This window comes from Scophthalmus maximus, chromosome 14, assembly GCF_022379125.1.
Source record: "Scophthalmus maximus strain ysfricsl-2021 chromosome 14, ASM2237912v1, whole genome shotgun sequence".
NCBI classification, from domain to species: domain Eukaryota; kingdom Metazoa; phylum Chordata; class Actinopteri; order Pleuronectiformes; family Scophthalmidae; genus Scophthalmus; species Scophthalmus maximus.
Window position 1 is genome coordinate 16,616,501 of NC_061528.1, and position 6,000 is coordinate 16,622,500.

General features: G+C 46.8%; 1 protein-coding gene across 2 annotated transcripts in view; it reads left to right on the plus strand.

The window, feature by feature from the left end:
- LOC118282719 (neuropilin-2-like) overlaps nucleotides 1-6,000 on the plus strand; it is an 89,431-nt gene that overhangs the window by 39,514 nt on the left and 43,917 nt on the right. The window lies entirely within an intron of this gene.

A 6,000-nucleotide genomic window follows, 5' to 3' on the forward strand; every position in this document is an offset into this window, starting at 1 on the left:
ATGCCTCGACATGCACCCACGTGCAAGTGGCGCAGCGAAATTTGAGACGGAATATATGCGGCAAGAGCTGACCACACGCCCAAAATTCAACCGGTGTCTGCAATTACAGCCGTCCCACCGCTATTCAGCTGGCTTCATTTAAAGGTTTACGACCGAGCCAGAATCAGCGCACGGTCTCCCAAGCACCGAGCGATTCCTTACATCATTGTGCGCAGCTACATCTACACTGTAGTTTGCGTTTCACGCCGCATCTGGTTCCTGTTATACTGTACTTACTGGTCAGAGTTCTGCCGAATGCTGACCTGGTTGGACGGGTTCCTAAGCTGTTTGTCCCGGAGGTGTTAAGGCACGATGCGTCATCGGCGAGGCTGCTGCAGTGCAGGGTGCCGGGTCGAAGTGAAGCAGGGGCTTTCAAATGGTTGCGAACTGCAATTAAAGTAAAGGCGCATTCCAGTGGTTGCGGCTTTTCCCATCATATTCCTTCTCCCCCTGCCACAGTGGTCGCATACGCTTGTCCTGCGGTCCAATGCCACGTCTAGCATACGTGCTATAAACTCTTACTCCTCCATGCGTACACTCACAGATGCACATTTTAAATACTCCAATTGAGGCAGGGGGGAAACGGGAGATCCAAAATGACCATCTGGGGTTTCTCTGTGGACTGCAGATCCCCATAAGGCTTATAACTGACGCTGACTCCCAGAGAAAAGATGGATGGATTAAATGTTGGGAACTGTGGAAAAAAGGTTAGTCAGGAATGAGAGAATGACGTAGGAGGTAGCTTTCTTTAATTCAATTTACAGCAATTAAGCTTATTCAATGTTTAAATTGGCCGCTTGGCCATTTCTGCGATATGGAGTCAACTAACGTTTTTGTCAAGTAAATTGAAAATGTAGGAATTGTGATTTAAAGAAGCTGATATCAGTTGTGTTTTTTTCAGTCAAATAGAAATATTCTGCTGACGCCAGACAGGGAACCATTAAAAATGCAGTATGCAAAATGGATAAATGATGATGTTTTAGGCTAGTTGTTGGTGTCACCACCCATAATCCCCTCTTAAATTCCACCATTACCCTGGAAAGCTGCTTCAGAGCCGCACGGCCTGGGTATACATGCGTGCGTGCATGTGCATATCAATGTTCGTCTTTGAGGAGGAGGGGTTTGGAATAAATCAGCTGCGGATTCTGGTAGAATGTCCCTCCCTTGTCTCGCAAACACACATACGTACACACTCACACGAACACACACACACACACGCACAACCTCCAGCCAACTGGCAACCGTCTCATGAGCCATTTGGCCTCATGGTGAGTCACTCTGTGCAGTGATTTGATGGTTCAGCTCAGGGTCATCGGTCGATTCTCTTGAGCCCCCTACTTTGTATCATTGTCTCGTTGGTTCATTATGGATATTAATCACAAATATGTTAACACTGGAGCCTTCAACATTGGCTTATATGTCTGCTCTGTAAGTGCAAGGGAGAGAAGGGGCAGATTTGAGCTAAAATTACAAAATTAAAAGACATGTAGAGTGATAGCCATTTATGTGACGATAGCATTGGTGTCAGCATCTCGGTGGCTCATGTCCATCCTCAGCTGACACACCTCAGATGGTCAGCGTCCACCTCGCCACTCTGGCTTTCTCTGTCATCCTTTCGGGGTGTAAGTGAGAGTGTGTGTTTTATGTTAGTAGGACACATAAATCACTCGGCAGCACTGGCCAATAATATCTTTTGGCAGTGTTTTATAGATCAGGTGTGTAAAATGCTGTGTCTGCATTCACAAGATAATCCAGCAGATTGACAGCAGATCACTTCATGGCCCGAACTCCGTTCTGCTCAACTTGTTGAACCTGCCCTGAACCGTCTCATCTACCCATCCCCCTCCTCCTAGGCATTTCCGCATGTCTACTCATTCGCTCTCTTCACATCTTCATTCACGTAATTCTTCCTGTCTTACACGCCTATCCATCTCCCCTCTTTTCCCTCCCTCAGCACTCTATCATCCGTTCTCCCTCCCCCTCCATGTGTTGCTGAGAAAGTCATCATGGCAGATGCTGCTTGAACAAATCCTTTTTTTTTTTTGGCGTGACCATGTGTGTGTGTTCTTTATGTAATTGTTAATGTGGAAGAATTGTTGAATTATTGTTTTATGTGCAAGAGGCATTAAAGGAGGAGAAAAATGAATGGGAGCCACATGGACAGAGAAAAAATTTATGAGCACAGCAAACTGCCTGTGCTCATACAGACTCACAAGAAAGCACAAACACACCCAAATACATGGACAAGCCTCATGTTCCTTGTGCGATAACAATTGGCACAGATGAGTAATTAATAAAGCAGCCAGCCACTGTGCAACTCTCTCTCTCTCTCACACACACACACACACACACACACACACACACACACGGGTTTTTAACATCTGGAAGCCAGCCCATAGGGGCGGCGCCACTGTCACGCGGCATCATGATGATTTGTGGGATCTGTAATGTATTTGATAATGCCATTAAAGGCCTGTTGTGAACCAGATGGGACATATGGAATACATGTTAGGTCTTTGGAGAAAGAGAAAGTAATATTCACTGACAGGCTCACAAATGACACTGACTCAAGACACATGCACCGGAGTAAGAGGTTGACTGTTGGCCAACTCTTCCAAGCTTTCTCTTACTCTTTCACCATAAATAATTCTGTATTCCTTTATCAGAGTCTCCTCATTTTTACCGTGCAGCAGCAGTTTTTTTTTTTTTATATTCTCTCTTGATGACCAGGTCATGTCAGATCACTTTTACTGCGGATGTGGACTTACATTCTCAAGGAGGCGGAACAAAATAATGACACTGATCTGTATAACTCACACAGTTCTATGACTCAGAAAGCAAACGTGGCCGGCGGCCAGGTTAGGGGAGGTTGCCCACATGACTTGCAGAGAGGAGCGATTTTCACTGACCCGAGGCCCCAGGTTGAGGAATGATGTTGTCTCTGTTTGAGTCTTTGTCAGGAGGAGTTTGAGACCTTCTGCTTGTTAAGGTACATTTAAGCTCGGCGTGCTACAAATGCAATTACGTCGCCCCGAATTGCTGCAGGCAGCGCTGTCTGTGGCCATTACTACACTGGACCTAAGCCAAGACCAAAACCTCCTATTCCCACCTTAATCTGTGGGAGGGAGGATGGATGGAGAGAGAAGGATGGAGGAGGGAGACGTGGGTGGAAGGAGAGGGAGGCAGAGGGATCTTGATGAGGGGAAAGTATAGGAAAGTAAAAAAGAAAAGAAAAAAGAATTAGCTAAAGAAAGAACGACAGAAAAACACAAGCAACAGGTCAACCGGTCAAGCGTTGAACTGATGGAGAGAGGAGGAAGTGAGCGGTGCAGAGGGAGAACGAGAGGTGGAAACCAGAGGGAGAAAAGCGAGGTTCATAGGGGAAAAAGTGAGTGAAGGAACGAGGCAGTGTGGGGGGGTGGTGTTCACAGGGGAGCCGCGGAGCTAAAAGAAAGGGATGGACGGACGGACGGAGGCGAAGGGGAGAGGAGGAATAATGAGAAAAGCAGACAAGGGTGTTGACCACAAGTCCCTCTGGATAGATCAGGGGTCTCGGCAACACAGCCCGAGAAGGATGTCAGGAGAGGGGAAGGAAAATAAAATGACAGAGTGGAGAGGGAGGCAGGCTGCGAGGTGAAGGAAAGGCAGGAGGCAGGGGCAGGTCAACGGAGAGCGGCAGAAAGGAGTTTGTGACAAATGAAGAAAGAAAAACTGAGAGTAAAAGAGAGGAGAGGACAAAGGGGGATTTTACAAGGGTACCATGTGTCACTGAGATTTGTGTACTGCACGCACACACACACACACACACACACACACACACACGCGCACACACACGCACACACACACACACACACACACACACACGCACACACACTTAGCTGTCAAAGAGATTGAACAGTTTACTTGAAAAGATGAAATGCGAGGAGATGGCTCTTTTTGTTTTACTATTTTATAACTCTGCCCTACACACACACACACACACACACACACACACACACACACACACACACACACACACACACACACACACACAAAACACGCAGCACGGACATTTTAATAATTCAGTGAGTCTGTGCCTGACTATGGCCCTGCAGACTTACGACCGCACACACACACACACACACACACACACACACACACACACACACACACACCTGTTCCTCATCGTGCTCTTTGTCTATATGCTGTAGTTACACGCTAGACCTGGTTAGACGACTGCTCACTGCTGTTATTCAGTGCCGTTTTGTGTAAGTGAAGGAGAAAACAACACTTGCTTCTTGTATGTAAAATGTGAAGTCAAGACAGAGAGAGAAAAAAAATGTAATTTTAATGCTAAACCTAATTCCTGCTTGGAACTATACCTGTTGTGTAGATGTAACACAACATGTCTGCTTGTTTGTGTGTGTGTGTGTGTGTGTGTGTGAGAGAGAGAGAGAGGGAGGGAGACACACAGTGGGGGGGTGTCAGCTTCCCGTGTCGCTTAACACAGGTGGAAACCAACCTGCACAATACACACAGACACGCCCACAAGCACACGCACACACATAACGGTATAGGGTATAGTCCATTAGTTGATTAGTTACTGAAGCCTTTAAGACGGGGAGTGGAATTAGGGGTTTAAAGACCTCGGGGATGTTACATATCCCCTTTCACCTCCTCACTGCACAGCCACAATGTGGAGGGGAAGGGGGCTTTAACAGATATATTTGTTTAGGTGTGCAAAATAGCACATAGCACGCGTATTCTCTCTCAGACCTTAGCGGTAACGGAGCCCGTCCCAAACCCGACGGGCGTCCTGGTTTTGGCGGGACCGCAACTCTGAGGTCAGCACTGCAAATAAACACTTTGCGCTCGTACATCTATTGTGCATGTCTGGCGTCATTGTATGTGTATATTTATTGTATGTTATTTATTGTATGCGCTTATAAATTGCAGATTTTTATTTTTTTCAGTGCAGGGCAGCGGCAGGAAGTGACTGCCGGTCAACGTGTCGCCTCAGCGGGCTTCGCTTCAGTCGCTATTTTTGCGACTTGTGCCTTGGTCTGAAGGAAACAGAAAGGAAACAGCCACGTGAACGAGATCGTCTTCGTCGGGAATTGGCCGCAATACTGCGTATGTGAGCGCAGAGAGCAGGAGAGAGGCGAGCGGACAAAGGGCGGTAACCGGCGGCGGAATGCAAAATGCGATCCGATTTCGTCACCGACATGCTAATTATCGTGCTGCATCATCATCCGGCAGCATGTGCTGACTCTTGTCTTGTTTTGTTCCGACGCTGACCCAGGCCCAATGCAGTCGATGTCAAGACTTGCAAGCTGACTGCACTTAGATTTGTGTTACCTTTGTCTCACAGTTGCTGTTACCATGGCGACTGCTTGCCTGTTGACATTGATAGCGCGTGTGTGGGCACCTAGTTAGTTGCATTCAAAAGGCATAGCTTTCTATGGACTGTTTAAAGTCAAATGTACGCCGCCTCTTGTTCTGTGACCCTGGAGAACAAAAACCTTGGTTATGTGATAATATGGTTGATTGAGTGTTGTCCAAAACAGTCATCGCTTAGTTTGACAAGTCAATCGATGAACTCGCTGGTGGAGTTGCGACACAACGGCCCGGATCAACCTCCACCGTTCGTTATAAGATGTGGGTTGAAAAGCGCAAACAGGAAGGTTGGAACTCCAAGTCGCACGTTCAGTTTAAAATGTGCCCAACGTTTGCTGTGGAAAAGAAACACATTGACATTATGCTAGAGATCATTTCTTGACAGTGCTTATAAAGATAATGTTGGTGTGTGGTGGACGGGTGTAACAGTATATCAAGGGGCAACTGAAAATAGAGTTGCAAGTCATTTTGGTGACTCTAAACAAAGCCAAGGACACTAGATTTATGTCCATGTTTAGAATGTAAACAGTTCTCAGACGTCCCTGCCACACACATACAACTCCTCACACACACACACACACACAC